The sequence below is a fragment of the Amblyomma maculatum genome, unplaced genomic scaffold (assembly GCF_055883805.1).
Source record: "Amblyomma maculatum isolate TAMU_Amacu unplaced genomic scaffold, ASM5588380v1 scaffold_15, whole genome shotgun sequence".
In the NCBI taxonomy this organism is placed as follows: Eukaryota; Metazoa; Arthropoda; class Arachnida; order Ixodida; family Ixodidae; genus Amblyomma; species Amblyomma maculatum.
Window position 1 is genome coordinate 11423758 of NW_028146740.1, and position 23600 is coordinate 11447357.

Below are 23600 nucleotides of genomic sequence, written 5' to 3' on the forward strand. Positions count from 1 at the left end.
TGTGTTCCAAAATGGCGAACTGGGAGCGGCGCTCCCCGCCTACCTTGGCAAGCAGGCGGGAGCCACTCTCAATATAATCCCGGCATGGGACCAAAATCTTGTAGTAGTGGGAACCCAGGACCCACCCACAGCGGACCGCCTAATTCGCGACTTCAAGTTGGATACCGACAAGGGCACCTCCCTATGCGTGGACATTTAAAACAGACCGCCGAAATCTGCCGAGGTGTGATCTCTGTGGCCAGCCAGGAGACAAGCAACACCCTGGAAGAGAAAGTGCAGTGGCGAGCTGGCGAGCTCGCAGAAGTACACAAGCTGGGAAAGACGAACATCGCGGTTCTCACTTTTGTGGGGAAGGTGGTGCCGCGTTTTGTGCATTACAATTCGGAACTGGCTGTCGTACGTGAATACAAGCGTACTGTGCCGGCGTGTGGGAGGTGCGGTACTATCGGACATCGGGAAAACACGTGACCTGCCCCGAACCCCTCAAAGTGCGGCCTGTGTGGTCAATGTGTGGAGCTTACTCAAGAATGTCCAGCTCCACATGAATGTAAACCGTCGTGTGTAATCTGCGGCTTGGCCCACCCCAAGGGCTCACAGGATTGCACGGCAAAATTCCGAAGGCTTCGTACGCCCAGAAACAAGCCTCGGCAACGTGGCGTCTTGAAAACGGACACACCTGGCAAAAAGCAAGGTCACGCCACTCGCGGAGCCAATGACAGCGCGGAACGCGGCAACCGCGCCGCCGGCTCACGTGACAGTGACGTCAACGATTCTTCCTCCCGTAACCTGACGTCATCAAAAGACAAGAAGAAGGCGCCCCCACCGCCTCCAAGCGGCAAGATTGACAGACACTTTCCGGCACTTCAGACAACCTCCTTGCTTCAGACGGACGGCGCTGCCGGCGCCCATGCCTCCGTGCCGCAACATAAGCAGGTCAGCAGCTGAGCATGGGTTACCTCCTCTACTATCCTTTCCTCAACTTCCTTCCCTCCCGCGGTCACCGGCGTAGACGCCGAGAGTCGCAAACAAATCGAGCTGCTCAGGGCACAGAACGAGCAATTGCTCGCTAAAATTCAAAATTTGGAAGCCAAACTCACAGCCGCGTCGAGTCCCTAGAGCTCAGACGCCATGGAGAGTGAGCCGGAGCTGCCGACCGCGTTCGCGTCAGCTATGGCCGCTATGGAGGCGCGTCTCGCCTCCCAACTGCAAAACAAGGTGGAGGCCGCCATGGACCGCGTCGCAGCCAAATTCTCGTCAATGGTTCCCGAAACTGTCCCCAAATATATGCAGGATCATCCCACAACAAGCCGTCGGGCTGGGAACCTTAAAAACACGTTCCGTCTTACAAAACCAGGCCGTCGAGCAGGGAACCTTAAACATATACCCCGTCTCTAAAAATACTCCCGCATTATTGCGGATCGGATAAGGAGGACTTCAACCCCGCACCTACTTCAGGTGCCGGCTCCGGGGTGGCGTCTGTACCAGTCTCACTAAATATCACTCATGGCGGGACAGCCTAACCAGCAGCCCCTCCCCCCCCCCCCCAAATCATGCCAATCATTATTGGTAACGCAATGGAACTGTAGGGGCTTCAGGATCCGCGAAAAACGCGCGAGTCTACGCCTCTACTTAGAAACACTCGAAACTGCCCGGCGTGGTCACCCTCCAGGAGCCAGGAGCGGCGGCCAAATTAAACAAACTACACGACGTTCCAGCGAGACCCCTCGTCCTGTCTGTTCGTACACAAATCATACACAGCCACAGAAGTGGATTTAGACCTAACATTCCCTATTTGTATGTCATGGTAACGATCTTACCCCTCCGCCGCTCAGATCCTCCCATGCACATACTGAACTTATACTGCTCCCCCAAACTAAAGCGAGTGACGTTCGCAGACATCTTTAGCCGTGCGCTGAAGACAGCGGGCCGAGACCCCCTCCTGATATTGGGTGACTTTATTGCCCACAGTCAGCTGTGGGGGTACTGTAAAGAGGAGGTGCGAGGACGAAAACTGACGGAGCTTGTGTCCACACTGGGCCTCACCCTCTACACCGACCCTGTTTACCCAACACGCGTAGGTAACTCCGTGACGCGGGACACGTGTCCGGATCTTACCTTCACTCGCAACATACGACACGCAGACTGGGTTAACACCGAGGAAACCCTCGGCAGCGACCACTGCCTACTTAATACCACGACCTACATGCACCCCCTCAAATGTCCCACCACACAAGCCCACATCCCTAATTGGACTACCTTCCGACAAAATTTTCCCGCCACTACCTAAATCGCCATAGTAGAGCAAGGGTACACCAAGTGGTCCCGGTCACTGATGTCACACCTTCGCACACATGAAACGCAGATCCAGCTCACAGAGGCAATAACGGACGTGGATAATCACCTCATTCACCTCTGGGAAGCTCGCCGTAGCCTTACACGCCGCTGGCGTCGCCAGAAACACAAGCGCAAACTTAAAGAACGTATTGCCGATATCACCCACCGAGCCGCCGAGTACGCGGCCCAGCTCGCTGACTCGAACTGGGTGGATCGTTGCAATACAGCGGCCCGACAAATGTCTAGCCGTAATACATGGAGGCTCTTCCGAGCTCTCATCTATCCTACGCAGACCCGCACCGAAACCCAAAAACATTTACACCGAACAATCCACCCCTTTAAAGGAAACACTATGCAGCTGGCACAATCGCTCCGGGACCGCTACTTGTGCACAGCTCAAGACCCCCGAGGATCGGTCTACTCCTACGCAGGCAAGGAGATTTCGGAGCTGGACAAACCTTTCCAGCTTCACGATCTTCGGGCCAGTCTAGTCAAAATGAAGAGAGGCACCGCGCCTGGTCGGGACAAGGTCAACGTCAAGCTTTTGGCGAACCTGCCTGACTCGACGTACCAGTGCCCAATCGAATACATTAACGCAATCTTGACAGGGGAAACCCCCTTACTTATCGATTGGAAAACGGCACTTGTGACTTTCATCCCGAAAGCTTGCAAACCAATAGACACGGATAACCTCCGCCCCATCTCTCTCACCTCAAGTGTGGGTAAACTAATGGAGACTATGGTGCGCGATCGGCTATCCGAGTATCTTGAACACAGGCAAACTTTCGCGGAGACCATGTTCGGATTTCGCCAGCACACATCCGCACATGATGTCCTTCTCCAACTTAACAGAGGAATTCTCAACCCATTCGAACACCCCCACAATGACCGGGTTGTACTCGCCCTAGACTTAAAACGCGCTTTGATAACGTCACACACGAAGTCATACTGACCCATCTAAGTGAAGCACACAGTGGCAGCAATACGTTCAATTATATAAGACAACTCCTTACAGACCGACAATCATACATCAAAATACAAGACAAGGAGCACGGACCATTTATGCTCGGCACGCGGGGCACACCGCAGGGCGCAGTTCTCTCCCTGCTGCTTTTTAACATTGCCATGATGCGTTTGCCGGCCTATCTGGCTGAGGTCGAAGGGGTGCAGCACGCGCTCTACGCCGACGACATCACCCATCACGCAGGCCAGTGTGGACATGGAAACCTGCCTGCATACAGCGGCGAGCATAGTGGACCGCTATGCCCGGCGCTGTGGTCTTCAATGTTCCCCCAGAAATCAGTTTGTGCATTTCCGCCCCTCTCGGAGATGCAGTACACAACTCTCGCTGTCGCTTGCGAGCGGTCCAATTAATGAATCAAAAAAGATCAGAGTACTCGTCTCTTCATTCATCACCAAAGACGCCCTGACACAACACTAGCCAAGCTCCGCCAGGTGGGGGACCAGGTGGCCGTATGGTCCGCCGGGTGTCTAACAAACGCGGGGGGCTGCGAAGTAAGGATGCCTTGCGGCTGGCAAATGCCTTCGTAACCGGTTGAATCCTCTATTCGACTCCTTACCTCCACTTGCGGAAGCACGAGGATACCCTTGAGGTGATCCTCCGAAAAATCATGAAACGTGCCCTCGATCTCCTAATCTCCACCTCCAACAGTCGGCTCATGGCACTAGGGGTGGTGAACACATTCAGGGAGCTTCGGGAAGCACAATTGATGAACCAATGTACCCGCCTCACACAGACAGTGTCGGATCGCCGCCTTCTTGCCCGGCTGAACATTCAACATAAACAGTTCACAGAGGAGAGGCTGCGCATCCCAGAACTCTGGAGACGCGCCCTCAGAGTGCGGCCTCTCCCTGCCAACATGTCACAAGAAGACCATAATGGGCTGCGCCTGGCGCGGGCGAAGCCTCGGCCCGCCATTATGGCAACAAATCAGGTGTGTTCTACGTGGATCCCTCGGGCCCCCATCAGGGGGCTGTACACGGCCGCTGTCGTTCATAACGGGAACACAGTCGATGGCCTCACATTCAAGGCCAAATCTATAACACACGCTGAAGAGGTAGCCATTGCATTCGCCGCCTCCAGACCACACTTCTAAATATATCATCACCGACTCACGAGGGGCTTTATTATATTAATATTTTTTGGTTTTTCATTCTTTATTTTTTATGTTTTATTAGATTTGTTATTTTTTATATTTTTAGTTATCTACAATTAATCAATCAAATATTGTTTTGGCCTTAATCACCAATCGTGCATCACACTTCCCATCCATTACCTATCACTTATCGATCGACTACAGTCCTCCGTTTTTCATGCCACGTTCCGAATTCTTCCGGCAATTCGAGATCAGCCGAGCCGCCTGTATTTTTTATCAAAACTCGCATCGCAAATACCCTAACCCCTGCAAAGCGTTAGGAAAAGCGAACGAGAGGCTGCTCCTGCGCCTCTTCACTAACACAATGCTGTGCCCGGCAGTACTTAAACATTTTGACTCCCAATTCACTGGACAGTGCCAGTACTGTGGGGAGGTGGCTGACAACTACCATATGGTATGGGCCTGCCAACAAAACCCATCCCTTCCCCCCATCCCTAACCCTTCCCGGGAGGACTGGGAGGCGACCCTGTTCGGCTGCTGCGACCTACAGGCCCAAAGGGCCTTAACGCGGCGTGCGCGGGTGGCGGCAACCGCCAATGGGGTCCCTGACTAAGGTCTCCACTCAGTATTATAAGACCGAAGCCCTTAAGGCTCTGCGTCAAACCTCCCAATAGAAATAAACGTTTTCACCACCACCACCTGCATCACTGGTAGCTCTTACCGAAACGTGGCTTAATGATACCGTTCATGATGATTGTATTTTAGTACAGGGGTCATTCTTAATTTTTTTAGGTGCGATAGGAACTCTCGTAGGGGAGGTGGCGTCCTTGTCGCTATCAGAAAAGAATTTATTGTTGTTCCAGTCACTGTTACTTCATTTCTCGAGTGCGTTTTAGTCTCAGTGCGGTGCGGAGCAACTAACATAACAATCGGTGTTTTTTATCGTCCCCCCGATCTAGTAACTGGCTTTTCGCAAGAATTTTCTCGAATTCTGAGTGAGATATGTACGCGTTTTCCCAACAGTAATTTGATCATCTTCGGCGACTTTAACTTTCCAAGCATTAACTGGAACTCATTAGCCGTCCCTCCCAGTAACACTGAAGCTCATACTTTTCTCCACTCCTCTCTTGATTTTTCGTTAACGCAACTCGTTCATTTGCCTACGCGATCCTCAACTAGTTCTGCTAACATTTTGGACCTTGTGTTGTCAACTGATCCAGACATCTGCTCCAACTTAAATCACCTGGATGGGCTTTCTGACCATGCCATTATAACTGGCAATCTTTCTTGCTCTTTCAACGAAAAGAACATAAAAATTAAACAAGTCCGATGCTACAATAAAGGCGACTATGTGTCTATTAATAATAAACTGTATTTTTTTTCCCTGGAGTTCTTGGATGATTTGGTATCTCGCTCTGCTGAACAAAATTGGACACTTTTCAAAAATACCTTCAGTGACCTTATCAATAACTTCATCCCAATAGTTACAATAAAAGAGAATAAATTGCACCTTGGTTCAGCCAACCGCTTCGCCGTCTAAGTAATAAAGAGAACCGCCTTTACAGGCAAGCAGATAAAAACAATCTTTCGAGTGCGTGGAAAAAATACAAAGAATGCGATAAGCTTTACCAAACGTCTCTCAAGTCAACGAGGCGCCACTTTTTCATTAAGGACTTATCATCTATGTTAGCAAATAACTCGCGCCGTTTCTGAAAAGTTATAGACCCAAATAGCAATCCCGATATAATTCTTACTGATAATGATGGGATTCCAGTTCCTGAAGCCCCCTGTGTTCAGTTATTTACCGACGCGTTCTCTTCCGTTTTTACTAATGAAGAAACCTCGTCAGCGCCCAGCTTAAATAATTTTCCTCACATATCAATGTCCGAAATATTAGTCAGTCAAACTGGTATATTATGTCTACTTAATAGTCTTAAGATTTCTACCAGTTCTGATCAACATGGCTTCAATCATATAAATACTCAAAAGCACATCCCACTCCATTTGTTCAATAATACCTGCTCTTTTCTCTCAATCATTATCATCTGGTCTCATACCTTATGACTGGAGGGTTGCCAAAGTAATACCGATCTTCAAAACCGATCATCGTTCTTCTCCGCTTAATTATCGCCCTATCTCAATAACGAATACTTTCTGCAAACTTCTTGAACACCTCATTCACAGTCAAATTTTTAGGTACTTGGAAATCAATAACATAATTTTCAAATACCAGCACAGTTTTCGCAAGGGCTTCTCTTGTGACACACAACTCACCGGATTCGTTCATGATTTACATTCATCCATTGATGTTGGTGGTCAAATTGATGCCGTTTTTCTCGATTTTTCAAAAGCTTTCGACCGTGTTCCTCATAATAGGCTTATACTCAAACTCAGTTGAATATTCACCCTACTGTTGTTACTTGGATTGCCGACTTCCTCAGCGCTAGACTTCAGTTCACCTCCATTAATAACTACAACTCCACTCACTCTAAAGTCACTTTTGAGGTACCACAGGGCAGCATCCTTGGCCCATTCCTTTTTTTAATATATATTAATGATCTACCCAACTCTGTCTTCTCGAATTAGGCTCTTTGCCGATGACTGCGTAATATACCGAAATATTTCTTCTATCACTGACCAACAATGTTTGCAAACTGACCTTGATGCAGTAACCGCATGGTGCACAGCTTGGCTTATGCCACTTAATACTTCCAAAACTAAGCTTCTGTCTTTCACTCGCAGCGCTCGCATTCCCACAACTTATTTTCTAAATAACAACTCTGTCGAACTTGCTACTACCTACAAGTACCTTGGAGTTCATCTGCAATCTGACTTAACATGGCACAACCACATTAATATACCTTTAGCATCCGCCAACCGCTCACTCGTCCTTCTAAAGCACAGCCTCAGACAGGCTCCCCTCCCCCCCCCCCCCCCCACCTGAAGAAATTAGTGTTCCTCACACTCATTCGTCCGAAGATTGAATATGCATCAGCCATCTGGGATCCTGAACAAGCCTATCTCATAGCTAACATTGAGTCCTAGCAGAACCGTGCTGCGCGTTTTATTTATTCTGACTATTCACGTACTAGCAGAGTCACTGCCCGAAAAAATCGCGCCGAATTAGAAGGCTTGTCTTTCCGCCGCAAAGTGTCCCGGCTAGCACTTTTCCATAAACTGCATCACCATGTATCGCTCCACCACGTGTTTTTCCTATCACCATCAGCCTTCTTTCCACGGCTCGGCCATCCGCACAAAGTTAAGCGCATCGCGTGTATTTCATCTGCATTTGCGAAATCATTCATACCACACACTATCATAGAGTGGACCGATCTACCAGCACACATAGCCATTGAATCCAACGCCTCCACATTTCACGATCTCATCCGCAACGACGTTGACATTTGAAATGTACTTTTTTTGCCAATATGTACACACTATAGTACGTTCATTTCTGTTATGCGTTATTGTTTTCTAAAACCTATACTTTGTATTCTATTGCTTTCTATAACCTGTTTCTTTATTCTCTAGTGCTTAATTATTTTCCCATGTTATATTTAGCCTGTTTATTGTTCATTTGCTGTTTGTAATGTTCCAATTACATGTTTTTTTTTACACGGAACCCCTACCGCCCCCCCACCCCTATGTAATACCCTCGAAAGAGGGCCTTTAGGGGTATGTTGAATAAATAAATAATTAAATAAATTATTATCCCCCGCCGGGGTGGCGCAGTGGTTACGGTGCTCGACTACTGTTCCCAAGGACGCGGGATTGAATCTCGGCCTCGGCGGCCGCTTTTCGATGGAGGCGAAAAGCAAGACACCCGTGTGCTGTGCGATGTCAGTGCACGTTAAAGAACCCCAGGAGGTCGAAATTTCCGGAGTCCTCCACTACGGCGTCTCTCAGCCTGAGTTGCTTTGGGACGTTAAACCCCACAAACCAAACCAAACCAAATTATTATCTACAACTTCTCAGTTACAACTGCTGCGGACACGATTTTTCGGACACGGTCTGCGGACAGAAATCTGTGAACGGAGTAAGTAATGCTCTCGCATTCTCACTTACAACTGCTGCGGACACGATTTTTCGGACACGGCCTGCGGACAGAAATCTGTGAACGGAGTAAGTAATGCTCTCGCATTCTCACTTACAACTGCTGCGGACACGATTTTTCGGACACGGTCTGCGGACAGAAATCTGTGAACGGAGTAAGTAATGCTCTCGCATTCTCACTTACAACTGCTGCGGACACGATTTTTCGGACACGGTCTGCGGACAGAAATCTATGAACGGAGTAAGTAATGCTCTCGCATTCTCACTTACAACTGCTGCGGACACGATTTTTCGGACACGGTCTGCGGACAGAAATCTGTGAACGGAGTAAGTAATGCTCTCGCATTAATAGAAGGCGCCGCACGGAGGCCTGGATCGGACTCCCAGCGGGGTCTGCTTCGAATAGGCGTGAATCGCCTGGTGACTTCATGACCGGTTGTGACTTCATTGTGAAGTCACATACTTCTTGACGTCACGACTTGTCATGACATCATATTCGATCATCTCTGTCGTTATCTTCATAACTGTCACTAAAACCTAATATCATTATCGATCACTATCTACCACTAACTAGCACTGGCGGTCTCAATGGATTGCGCGCTTGCAAGACGCTAGACGCAAGATACGCTTCTCATGTGCCCGGCGTGGCTGTTAGGATGAGACAGGTATAGTGGGACAGGACAGACGCCGAACACCGCATGAGGCATTGAAGGTTTTGGCCTTAAAAGGAGAGGCGCAGTATCTGGCAGACTTGATAGAAGGGAGATGGGAGCGCAAGCGCAGCGAAAGAGGTCCCGTATTGAAAAGCTACGGAGTAATTTGGCCACATTGTGGCCTTTAACGTGCGCTTACATCGCACAACCCAGGGCTGCCTCTTCGCTTCAGTTAGGTTTCGCGGAAAGGAAGGCGCAGTATACATTTTGGTGAACGCAACAAAATCGTGGGTACACACACTTATGTCAAGGTCACTTGAAGGCCAAATTTAGTGTCACCTGCTATACCTAGCGTAGTGACTCTTTAGCTTTCAATTATAAAGTGGTTTATAACATAGAGTTTCTTACTCTTACCTAGAGGGAAAGCTGTGCTGCCGTCTATCGGCGTTTACATGGAGTTTCCAGACGGCCAGTTCAGCCACCATGGGCGCTCAAAGCATCATGGGCCGGTGAGCTACCGAGTGCAGAACAACAACTTTTGGCCAAAACTAATGCAAAGATAAACGTTGTTCTACCGTAAATAATGTCCTAAGATTGAATATTGTGACTATAAATTATAAAAAGAGAGAGAAACAGAATGCCAGTGTAAGATTTATCCAATATAAGCGATGGCCCTTTCTCCTATTGGCTTAGTTTTGAGCAGCACAAATACCAATATTTCACACTTAATAGGCAAACTTTGAAATAGAAAAATGTTATGAAAATATTTATCGTTGTGCCATCACTTAAGGAAGTTTTTAGTGGCATTTCGGGAAACAGAAACTATTTATTGGCGACGTCTGCTTTTGCGCCTTCGCTACTATGGCTTTCGCGGTCTATGTACGCACCTTCAGATGATGATGATAACGAAAAAAAAAACATTGCAGTAACGCCACTCCACGTACTCGAGAAAAACCGACTGTCCCGCAACAAGTAGCACACCGGCCCATGATTCTTAGCGCGCCCATGGTGGCTCAAGTGCAGCGCCCTCAGCTTTCCCTCTAGTTAGTGTAAGGAATTCTATGGTTTATAAGAAAGGAAAGGCACTGCAACTGTCAAGGTGACTTGAAGGTGTACACTTAAAAGTCCGCGACTGCTGCCAGAGGTAGCGTAATGACGCTTTCGCTTCTAAAAAGTATGCCAGTGTAGAACTGGCTTGATTTGTTTATACGAAGAGAAAGGCGCGGTAACTATCTCACTTTGTTTCTTGTGGACACCTCAACTGCGCCGTAAAGGAAGGAAGGAAGGTGGGGAACTAATTTCTTTATAGGAAGGGAAAGGCACGGTAACTGTCTGACTTGTTTTTCTGTAGATCCCTCAACCGCACCGTAAGGGAAGCGAAAGTGGAAAGAGAGAAAGGGGAGCCGTAGTGGAGGTCTACGGAGTAATTTCGACCACCTGGGGATCTTTAACGTGCGCTGACAACGCACAGCACACGGAGGAAGGTGGGGACAAACGCGATGTCATCGCATGGTGAAAGAGAGAGGGAGAACTTTTTCTCCTACAGAGTGACTATATTCCTCTGTTGGGGGTTAGAACCGGAAGGTCGCACAGTCGCCTTAGTTGCAGGCCGGTAGTTCTTGGACCCCGGCGTCATCTTCGGCCAGTCGAACGATTTCTCTTTGGGCTCTTGGGTCTGCGCTTCGCAGAAGGGTCTCCCAGGTGTATAGTTATGTTTTAGCCCTGCATGGTGACTTCGCGCATTCTCAGATTATGTGATCTAGTGATCCCCTTTCCTTACATAATGAACATAGGTCTGATCGTATTTCCGACCATATATGGTTGACTAGAACTGGGTTCGGATATGTATTCGTCTGTAGCTTTCTTCATGCTATTGCTTCCTCTTTGCTTAACGTGGGGGCTGGTGGTGGTAGAACCGGCCTGCTCAGTCTGTAGTGCGTGGTTATATTTGCTATATAGTTCATCAAGTCCTCTTGTTTGCCATGCTCCGGTGGCGCTCCTCGAGTCGGGCGTGTGAGATCTCGAACTAGTTTGTGCGCCGCCTCTTTTCCGGGCACGCCTGCGTGTTCTGGCATCCAAACAAGGGTTACTTCTCTTTCTATTGGCTTTTGATCAAGGATTTTAGCCGCGGTCGTCACTATGACTCCTGCGGTGTAGCTCCTAATTGAGCTTTCGCTGTCACTGACTGTATTTTGCCTCGGTCTGAGCAATAGCCAGTGATATTGCAGCCTCTTCCGCTGCCTGTATAGATCTTGTTTTTAAAGATATTGCTGTGACAATTTCGCGCTTGCCATTGACTACGACTGTATTCATTTTTTCTTTCCCGCACTATGCAGCGTCTACATATACAATTCAACCTAGAATTTATGCCTCGAATCTCCGTGTATGCGTTTCTGCCATTTTCTCTCGTCTTTGCTTATTAAATTGAAGGTGCATGTTCTTCTGTAAGGGGGTATATGGAACCGTTTACGGTCATCCCCTCTCATTTCCTCTGCATTGCCCCAGTATTCCTTCGGTTGTATATCTATTTCCTTCAATATGTTCCTTCCACCTTTAGTTTTCTCTAGCCTTCTTTGTTGCGTAGCTAGTGTTGCCTCAATTATTTCATCTGATGTGTATTCCCAGCAAAATTGGCCTGTCCGTGGATGTACTTGTCGGGAGGTGTAGTGCTCCTTTAATGCTCTTTCTAATAACGCTATCGATCCTATGTTTTTCGGCCTTCTTCAGGTCTAAGCATGGCATGGCATACTTGACCCTACTTATTACGAAAGCTTGTATGAGCCTTAATAGGTTACTTTCCTTGAGACCTCCTTTTATTGCGAAAGCAATACTACTTTCACTTTCAAGCCGTTGCTGTGCGACGGCGGTGCACATGAAATGACCTTTTGCATGACCTCTGTGTGATGTCACGCCTCAAAGCTGGGCGACCAACTCGCGCCGTCCGTGAGAGACAGCGGTGCGCATTAACGGCGGCCTAACTCCCGCTCTCTCCGCCAGGAGCGCCACAGATGTTGTAACGTTATACAGCTGTATAATGCGGCTACCGACTCGCGCCCTCCGTGAGAGACGGCGGTGCGCATGACCACGATGCCGCCTACTGCTAAGGATGCTTTCGCAACCTACCGGGCTTAACCAAGCTTAGCCTCTGCCAACGTTTTATTGACTATTCTCCTTATAAGGTTTGTTGTTTGTATGACCTGTCCTTCCAGTTTCTTTATCGTTGCTCCGTTGTATCCGTTTGTTTGGAGGATCATTCCTAGCACCCACATTTGATCGACTTTCAGGACCGCTTGTCCCTCATCCTCTATATTTACGTCCACTTGTTGTTTTTTTTTTTTTTTGCCTTAGGTCCTTCGGATTGTATACAAACAACTCGGATTTTTCTGAAGAGCATTTCATGCCCCTCTCTTTTGCATATTGCACAGTGTTGTTTGCCGCCTCTTGCAATTTGTGCTTGATTTCCGCATCGCTGCCTTCCTTTGGTTGTCCAAACGGTTATGTCATCCGCATATAGGCTGAATTTTACGTCTATTTTCCTTACCTTTTCTGGGAGTCCACGCTAGCTATGTTGAAAAGTGTGGGCGATAGCACCGATCCTTGTGGTGTGCCCCTGCTCCCCGGTTCGAATATCTGAGATTATATCCCTGGTATCTTATTTTTGCTTTTCTGTCTGTTAGAAAGTTTCTTATATAATTATACGCATACATCCTTTCCTGTACGTTTAGTTTCACGAGGACCTGTGGAATAGCATCGTGTTTTACACTGTCAAATGTCTTCTTCAGGTCCAATCCTAAGATAGCTTTACCATATTTTGATATTGTTTTACTATATAATAATGTATCCTGAGCATAATATATTGCCTACTAAGATGTTGCCTGAACCCTATGACCTTCCGAGGCCTTAGCTCACTCTCCTTTATATATCTGGTCAGTCTTCTCTCAATCACATGCTCCAATAGTTTACTCACACGTGATGTGAGTGATATTGGTCTCAAATTATTGACCGTCGAAGGTTTTCCGGATTTGGCTATTAGCACTATCTCAGGAAATTTCCACTGTTCTGGGATTTCCCTTGTTTCCCAGACTCTCTGCATGAACTTAGCTCCACTAACGAGTCGTTATCCAAGTTCCTTAGCATCTTGCTAGTTATTCCATTCAGCCCTGAGGCCGAATTTGTCTTTAGTCTACGAATTTCTGCCACCACTTCTGCTGCCGTTATGGGGGCACCTAGTCGCTGATTTGAGTGTCCTTTGTAGTTTTCTAGTTTATCTTTCCTTACGTCTGCGATATATTTGCCTTTTAGTTCTTTAAGGAAGTCATCATCGCTGCCTCCATGATGGTGCCTAGCCCTTATCAACTTAATAGAAGTTGGCGTTTTAGTTTTCGCTGGCTCTAGCAGGTGTCGCATTATGCTCCATGTCTTAGCCATACCCATTTTATTTTCCATTTGATTGCATCTGTTTCCTCAGTTTTGCTTGCATAGGTTTTGAGCGTAGTGTCCTATTTCTTTGTTAAGCTTCGCTATTCTCCTTCTAGACACCGCTCTCTATTTTTGTTTCTTAGGTCTTTTTTCGAGACTCTGTTTGGCTTCCCACATGTGCAATAGCCGGCTGTCTACCACCTCTGGAGTCTCCCCCCCCCCCCCCCCCCCCCTGTTTAATTTTGTTGCGCTTTGGACGTCTCGTTTATGACTGTCACACCATTCTTCGATGCTGTTTATGGGTGGAAGTTCCGCGGCGGTTCTACAGTCTCCAAACATGTCCCACTCACTGATTTTGTTTTTATTAATTTTTCGCGCTTTCGGCCTTCCTTTTATATTATTTACTGTGATATATTGGTTGCTGCCTAGGTTTAATTTCAGGTTGCACCACTCTAGACCTTCTACTTCTTGGACAGTATGAGGTCCGGAGACGTGTTCTTGCTGACACAGAACTGTCTGCTGATTACACGAGCTGTAGCTACGTGTCTCGACATTTAATAGTGTGATCCCTTTTCAAGCATACAAAACATGTATCATAATATTGCGGTACGTCGGAGAGGATGGATGGATGGGTGGATAGGTGGATAGATGTATGTATGTATGTATGTATGTATGTATGTATGTATGTATGTATGTATGTATGTATGTATGTATGTATGTATGTATGTATGTATGTATGTATGTATGTATGTATGTATGTATGTATGTATGTATGTATGTATGTATGTATGTATGTATGTATGTATGTATGTATGTATGTATGTATGTATGTATGTATGTATGTATGTATGTATGTATGTATGTATGTATGTATGTATGTATGTATGTATGTATGTATGTATGTATGTATGTATGTATGTATGTATGTATGTATGTATGTATGTATGTATGTATGTATGTATGTATGTATGGCATCTGTTTCCGAGATTGTAGAGCACGTTCCGCTCGTTCGCGCCTATCCAGGCTGACATACGCCTCTAGGATAAGACGGCGGAACTGAGGCCATGATGTTAATGTGCCTTCCGGTTCTCATACCATGTCAAAGCATGGTCTTCCAGGCAAAAAATGGCATTCCGTAGCTTTAAGTTGTCGTCTCACTGAAAAAAGGTTGCGACTCGTTCGAACTGAGTTAGCCAATCCTCAACGTCTTCATGCGCAGTACCATGGAACGATTTCGGCACTCGGTGGTTTTGAAGGTAAACAGGAGTACCTTGCATGACCAACGCAGTGCTTTGCGTGGCTGGCCGGAGGCTCGTTGTTGAAGTGGACCGCAAGGGCCGGTGTTCGGGAGGAAGGCCCAGGTTCCTCCGGCTGACGCGATGAACTGGCGTGTCCACAGGCAAAAGCTCGGTGTCATTGGTTTGCGGAGGGGTGTGCGACATTGCGAGGACAATTACCCAGCGGCTCCACCAAAACTGTCACGAAGACAGGGGTTTATGGGAATTGGCAACAGGGCCAGATACACACAGTCAAGACAGAGGTTCACGGGAAACGGTGACACAAAGACACAGGCACAAGAGTCCACAGTCCTAGCTAGCCGAAGCGCGCGAGAGTCTCTAACTTTTTCGTCTTTCAAGCGCTACCTCAAACCGTCAGGTGGCAGTATGTATGTATGTATGTATGTATGTATGTATGTATGTATGTATGTATGTATGTATGTATGTATGTATGTATGTATGTATGTATGTATGTATGTATGTATGTATGTATGTATGTATGTATGTATGTATGTATGTATGTATGTATGTATGTATGTATGTATGTATGTATGTATGTATGTATGTATGTATGTATGTATGTATGTATGTATGTATGTGCAGCGGTGGCGTAGCGGTAGAACATCCGCCTCGCATGCAAGAGGACCGGGGCTCAAATCCCGGTGCCGCGCAATTCTCCACCGGATAAACAAACAGCAAAAACAACGCGTGTCAATGGAATTGCATAAACAGGTTTGGGGTGCGACCTGATGCCGGTGAACACCTCCGGCAACGCACTCCCTCACCAGATCAGGAGTTGGCCGCCCTGGTGCAGTAATTGGCCGCAACATCTCATGATTAGCTCCATAAAACCCCGGCCTTCAGTCACCAGCGGCTGCTGAACAACTGACCACGGCGGCGGTCAGACCTGTGACGCAGCAGGGGGTGCTAAGAATTTCTGGCTCCTCTGGACAGGTCGCCATTGGAAACTGACCCTGACAACGTGTAAAGCTAGAACCCTAGCTAGTGAAGCTAGTTTAGCAGTGGCTGTTAGAGGAACTAGAGCGTATGAAATGGGATGCCATAGGGCTTATTAAGGCTAGGAGGCCGAATGAGGCATATACTTTACTGAAGGATAGGCATGTACTGGGTTATGGGCGTAATCTGAAAGATCGTGACTTGGCAGATCACTTCATCCACTACTTTGTAAACGCTGCACTACCAATTTGTACTGCATCAGATGCAGTTTCCCTAGCTTATAACAGTGTTGAAAGCATATTTCTTGATCCTACTAATGAAAACAAGATGCACAACACATTCATGGCCCTAAATAACAGTAGGTCGTTAGATGCCGACGATATTCAAATTAAATCCGTTAAATACGCATTAGAATTCTGAACATCTCATTTAGTTCATATTTTCAATCTGGTACATGAATCTGGTATATTTCCCACTGCTATGAAATGTGCAAGGGTGTCTGTATTATTTAAAGGAGAGGCTCATAATCTTGTATCTAATTACAGGCCAATTTCCATACTCCCAGTGTTTTCTAAGGGATTAGAAAAGCTAATTTTTTCTCGTATCGCAAACTTTTTTGACAAGAAAAGAATTTTAACAGACTCACAGTTTCGTTTTAGAAAGGGTCGCTCCACTGAGGCTGCTTTGCTAAGCCTGAAGGAAATAATTTTGGCAAATATTGATAATAATTTACTGACAGCAGGCATATTTATCGATTTCAGCAAAGCGTTTGACTCCATCGATCACAGTATTCTCATTAATAAACTTTCATCTTATGGAATTCGTGGAACAGCTTTGGTTCTACTGCAATCTTACCTGGTAAATAGGCACCAGTGCGTATGCATCAATAACGAAAGGTCATCTCTCTTACCAATAGTATGTGGCGTACCACAAGGAAGTGTTTTGGGCCCCCTTTTATTTAACACTTATATAAATGATATTGTCAACATTGACACCTCAGTTCGATTTGTGATCTATGCTGATGATAGTACCCTACTTATTGCTGCGAATAATATCAGCCACCTAGTGTTAAAATCTAATAATGTCCTTAGTAAACTCTCAGCCTTGACCAAAGCAAATAAAATCAAGGTAAACCCAATTAAATCCAAAGCCATTATATTTCGAGCTAATAATAAAGTAGTTCCTCCCCTAGATCCATTCATGTTTCAAGACCAGCACATAGAGATAGTTCACGAGCATAAGGTTCTAGGTGTATACTTTAGATGGGACGCTCATATAAACGATTTTCTAGAAAGCACTCGACTGTTACTGATGTAATTTCACGTTGTCACACATTGCTCCCCATAAGTGCTAAACTACAAATTTACTATGCTCTGTTCCTTTCTCATGTTAACTACTGTACTCTAGTATGGGCAACAACAACTACAACAAATATGAACAAGCTTCTTGTGTTGCAAAGAAACATTATTCGTCTCATCGTAAACTTAGACCAACATCAAATGTTCAACCCTTAACAACATCACTTAATATGATCCGCGTGGACAATATTTATGAATATCGTTTGTTACAATTAACATATTTCGGTTCGACAGGTATGGGTAATTTCTTGGTAAAACTTGCATCTCTTGAACACCGCACTGCAATAGTAAACACTAGATGCACTGACACGTAGTCTCTAAAACATTTTAGAACAAACTACAAAGTACAATCCTTGGCTCATAATCTTCCCGTTTTTCTGAACAAACATAAAAACACAGTTGGTTTTAGTCCTAAGCAGTTAAGAACCTACTTCGTGCATATATAATCTATTCATGCATGTGTTCTTTAAATATCATACTCACTTTTACGAACTTTCTGCATTGAGCTTGTTCCATTGTTTTCATCATTGATCAACTTTTATGTTTTGTTTTCATATCGTGCTGCAGAGATATACATTGTATAATACTTTTGATGTCATGGTCATATTGTTAACGAACTTTTGGAATCTGCTGTTTGCTCCTGCTCTGTTGTGTACCAGTTTCCTGGGCCTCTGTCAAGCTGTTTGTAAGACTTTTAGCCCAGGCTAAATAAATATGATTTGATTTGATTATTGAGGTTTACCGGAGGCGAGAACTAGGAGTAAGTTTTCTGTCAATAAGTATATTGCGGGTAATATAGATTAATTCTATAGTATTAATGAGAGGGTGGCAGGCATCGCAATTAGGCTTAACAACCGGTATAAACTGAAGGTTGTACAGGCCTATGTACCCAGATGTAGTTATAAGGACCAGGCAGTTGAAAACTCATACGAAGATGTAGCACCGGCAATGCGAAAAGTAAAGACGCAGTATACTGTACTAATGGGCGACTTCAATGCCAAGGTAGGGAAAAAGCAGGCAGGAGACCAGGCAGTAGGCGACTATGGCATTGGTTATATGAATAGCAGGGGGGAGTTACTAGTTGAGTTTGCAGAGCGCAAAAACTTAAGAATGATGAATGCCTTCATCAGCAAACGGAAGAACCGGCAACGGACATGGAAAAGTCCTAACGGGGAGACTAAAAATGAAATTGACTTCATAATGTGTTCAACCCCCCCCCCCCCCCCCCCCATTATACAAGATGTAGAGGTAATCGGGAAAGTGCGATGGAGTGCCCACAGGATGGTGAGGTGCCGAATTAGCCTAGATCTGAGGAAGGAACGCAACAGATTAGTACGAAAGATGCCCATCAACGAATTAGGGGTGAGGGGTAGGGCAGAAGAGTTCAGCATCTCGCTACAGAATAGATATTCAGCTCTAACCGAATATGGCGACATTACCCTAGAAGCAAAGAACAAAAATTTCAGAGATATTATTACTGAGTGCGCTGTAGAAGTAGGCGGTAGGATAGTTAGAGAGGATACCGGTAAGCTGTCTAAGGAGACGAAAGATTTGATTAAGAAACGCCAGAGTATGAAAGCTTCCAATCCAACAGACCAGATAGAATTGGCCGAGATATCAAAGCTGATCAATAAGCGCAAGTTGGCCGATATAAGGAAATATAACATGGAGAAAATTGAGCATGCTGTAAAGAACGGGGGAAGCCTTAAAGCGGTAAAAAAAAAATTGGGCATAGGCAAAAACCAGATGTAGGCGATAAGGGACAAGGCGGGCAACGTCATCACTAATATGGACAAGATAGTCAAAGTAGCCGAGGCGTTCTATACAGGTATTTGCAGTAGCCAAAGTAGCCAGGAGCGTAATGAGATTGCGGTAGGGAAAACCAGAACCAGAAAACCAAGAAAGCATTAGAAACTAGGAAAAGGGGGAAATGAGCTGGAGAGGACAAGATAACTACAGATTTGTTAAAGGACGGGGGGGGGGGGGGGGGGGATAGCGTGCTGACCACCTTGTATACGCAGTGCCTGGTGTCATCGACGGTACCGGAGCCATGGAGGAATGCAAACATTATTCTTATTCATAAGAAAGGATACTCTAGGGGCCTTAAATATTACAGACCAATCAGCTTACTTTCTGTTACGTACAAAGTATTTACTAACGTAATCGCTGATAGAATCAGGACAACCTTAGACTGCAATCAAGCGAAGGATCAAGCAGGGTTTCGGAAACGATACTCTACTATCGATCATATCCATACCTTCAACTAGGTGATAGAAAAGTGCTCGGAATATAGCCAGCCCTTATACACAGCATTCATCGATTACGAAAAAGCATTTGACTCAGATATGACCTACAATTAGCTGATCTACAATCTACAATTTGCTGATGGCATTGCCTTGGTAAGTAACTCGGGGGATGAACTGCAAATAATGATTGATGACCTAGACGGGAAAAGTAGAAAGGTAGGCTTAAAAATCAATATGCAGAAGACTAATATAATGTTCAATAGCCTCGAGAAGGAACTGTAGTTTAGGTTAGGTGCGAAGCACTGGAAGTAGTAGGCGAATATGTCTACTTAGGACAAGTAGTAACCGCAGATCCGGAACATGAAAAGGAAATAACAAGAAGAATAAGATTGGGATGGAGCGCATTTGGCAAGCACTAGCAGATTATGACAGATTGTGACAGATTTTCTTTTCTTGGGCTCCAAGATTACCTCGGAAGGAGACTGCAGCCATGAAATTAGGAGACGCCTGCTTCTGGGAAAGAGAGCAATGGTTAGCCTTGACCGCCTAGTAAAGAGCAGAGACATTAGTCTGCCAACCAAGATCCGTATAACTCGTGCTATTGTCTTTCCAGTTGTGATGTATGGATGCGAGAGTTGGACTGTGAAAAAGGCTGACCGTCGAAGAATAGACCCGTTTGAATTGTGGTGCTGGCGAAGACTCTTGAGAGTTCCTTGGACTGCCAGAAGATCAAATCAGTCAATATTGTCGACCATAAACCCTGACTGCTCATTGGAGGGTCAAATTCTAAAGTTAAAGCTCAGCTACTTTGGTCATCTGATGAGAAGAGAGGAGTCGCTGGAGAAAGATTTGATGTTGGGAAAGGTTGAGGGTCGCCGGAGAAGGGGTAGGCAGCGAACGCGATGGTTAGATGGCATCCTCGAGGCACTGCAGATGAAGTTATGTGATGTTAGGAAGATAGTGAGAGACCGGAAAGCGTGCCGTGACATAGTCAATAGGGTCACGAAGAGTCGGACACGACTGAACGACTGAACTGAACTGAACTGGGCAGATTATGACAAGCAGCTTGCCGGTATCGCTCAAGAGGAAAGTATACAACAGTTGCATTTACCTGTACTTACTATGGGGCTGAAACGTGGAGGCTTACCAAGAGAGTTCTACTTAAGTTAAGGACAAATGAGAGGGCTATGGAACGAAAGTGGTAGGGGTAACATTAAGAGATAGGAAGCGTGCAGAGTGGGTCAGAGAAATAACTCAAGATTACTGACATTCTAGTGGAAATTAAGAAGAAATGGGCATGGGCAGGACATGTAGTGCGAAGAGAGGATAACCGATGGTCGCTTAGGGGAACAAACTGGATTCCAAGGGAAGGAAAGCGTAGCAGGTGGCGGCAGAAGATTAGGTGGGCGGATGATGTTAAGAAGTTCGCAGGGGTCAAGTGGAGGCAGCTGGCACCGAACCGGGTTAATTGGAGAAATGTGGGACAGGCCTTCGCCCTGCAGTGGGTATAGTCAGGCTGATGATGACAATGATGTATGTATGTATGTATGTATGTATGTATGTATGTATGTATGTATGTATGTATGTATGTATGTATGTATGTATGTATGTATGTATGTATGTATGTATGTATGTATGTATGTATGTATGTATTTATGCATGGATGGATGGATGGATGGATGGATGGATGGATGGATGGATGGATGGATGGATGGATGGATGGATGGATGGATGGAAGGAAGGAAGGAAGGAAGGAAGGAAGGAAGGAAGGAAGGAAGGACTGATGGGCGGTCGGACGGACGAATGGATGGATGGATGGATGGACGGACGGACGGACGAATGGATGGGTGGATGGATGGATGGATGGACGGACGGACGGATGGACGGACGGACGGACGGACGGACGGACGGACGGACGGACGGTTGGGTGGGTGGATGGACGGATGAATGGACGGATGGATGGATGGATGGATGGACGGACGGATGGATGGATGGATGGATGGATGGATGGATGGATGGATGGATGGATGGATGGATGGATGGATGGATGGATGGATGGATGGATGGATGGATGGATGGATGGATGGATGGATGGATGGATGTATGGATGGATGGATGGATGGATGGACGGACGGGCGGACGGACGGATGGATGGATGGACGGACGGACGGATGGATGGATGGATGGATGGATGGATGGATGGATGGATGGATGGATGGATGGACGGACGGACGGACGGACGGACGGACGGACGGACGGACGGGTGGATGGATGGACGGATGGATGGATGGATGGATGAATGGATGGATGGATGGATTGATGCATCGAACTGACAGTGGAGGGATGGATCGATGGATGAGTAAAGCCCGGAATACATGGAGCGTTTTTGCCTCGTCAAGCCAGCTTTTTTCGCCTGACATCGAGAAAAACGCGCGCCACCGCCGATCTGGCCCTGCCAGATATTTGACGCGCGGGCAGTCCGACGAACCGGAAGCTGCTTTGGACGCGAACCGATAGGAGCACGGAAAGCTGGCATTTTCGGTTTCAGAGGCCGCTGTCAACATGGCCGCCATGGCCAACAATGTACGCGGTGGTTTGGCTTTTTGGTCAGTATAAAACATACTCTTGGATTATAATGTATGAGTCCCTGAAGCGAAATGTGTAAAAAAAAAAAAAAAAAACCGTGCTGCTGGTATCCGAGCGGGCATTCCGAGGGATTTTCGTTTGTTCGAGCTCGCCAAATCCTTGTGCGACCGTTACAGTAGCGTTGGAATAAGCCCTTTCGCGATTATAACACAAAGGACAGCGTCGCAACACTGACATACCTCGCTGTGTCGTTATTTGCGGTCGCTAATGGATTTGCTTTCGTATCGAGGGATCCGCGGCGGCGCTCACGCCGCTTCTTCGTTCCCTGTATCTCGAGTTGGGCATCGCATAGACGCGGCAATTTTCGACACGCGAAAATTGGGGGGGGGGGGGAGGGGAAATGCCGCATATATTCTGGGCTTAATTGGCAGGGTGGGTGGGTGGGTTATTGGATGGATCGTAAGTGTCCCTTTTCAATAGGGGTGGTTATTTCTTCCGCCACAATGTTCTTTCTTTAGTTAAAACTGCTTATAGACACGGAACGGCAGCCGACCGGTGTATCGCATAAAGGACTGGTATATCGCCTTCGTGTCGTCACTCCTGCTTTGGGCGTTTCGCATTAAGTCGGAACTTGCGCCAGGTGCCGCTTCGATATCCGTCTAGCTTGCGCCCCAGCACTGCGATGGGTGAAAAAAATTGCGTGCCGCCTTTCGCGGCGCTACGACTGCGTAACGCAAGGGGGCTGCAGTTATGTTTACTCTTCCTGTTGCATTCATCAATTTTTAATGCAAGCATGCCAATTGAACGTACTAGTAGAGTGTTCTAATGTTACTACAGATATTCCTGTTCCTACAGCAGGTTTACTGTCAAACACCGCACAGAAAATCTGTTGTGACAACAGAAACCTTTCTGTAGTTTTTGCCGACTAGGAAGAATTAAAGAGCCAGCAGTGAACTGGGTCAGTGAACTGTAATCCTGGATGCTCTGATAGCAGGGCTTCTGTGTGTGGAAGCGGGCGTGGGCGAGACTCGGTAAGGTGGGCGTAAAGGTGTGCAGAAATGGACAGTATATAGCGGGGAGGGGAGGAGTCTTGGCTTTTATGGAAGGTGACATGGGTCGGTAGGGTAAGAGCGCGGGCCATACCAGGGCGACACAGCAAGACACAACATGAAGAACGAGGACACACAAGCACTGAACTGACATTTAATGGGTGAAAATGTACTTATAAAACTGATTTCCCAACAACAATATGATTTATTTGCTTGTCACTTTTTAAATAAACTCCACACTTGTGAAAGCGATTGAAGACACGCTAACAAAAATATCTTGCATACTGGCTATATATGCAGCCTCTTTGATCCCGGCACTATCTGACCCAAGCGCCTGCTCATTACCGAACAGCTGGTAAGGTACGGAGCGCACTGGTATTTCCCGGAAGTATAGTGGGACAGCACCCTACATAGCAGGTGAGAGGTGGCAATTCAGAAGGTGATGGTGGGTGGGGACGTGGGTACAAGGAGGCAGGAATGTGTAACTTGTGTAGCGACTCACGACGCTGGGAGGGGAGGGCTGGTGGTAGGTAGAATTACCGGTAGGGGAT

General features: G+C 46.6%; 1 protein-coding gene across 1 annotated transcript in view; it reads right to left on the reverse strand.

Moving 5' to 3' along the window:
• LOC146172039 (acid phosphatase type 7) overlaps positions 1-23600 on the reverse strand; it is a 374339-nt gene that overhangs the window by 121256 nt on the left and 229483 nt on the right. The gene's annotated exons all lie outside the window — the stretch shown is intronic.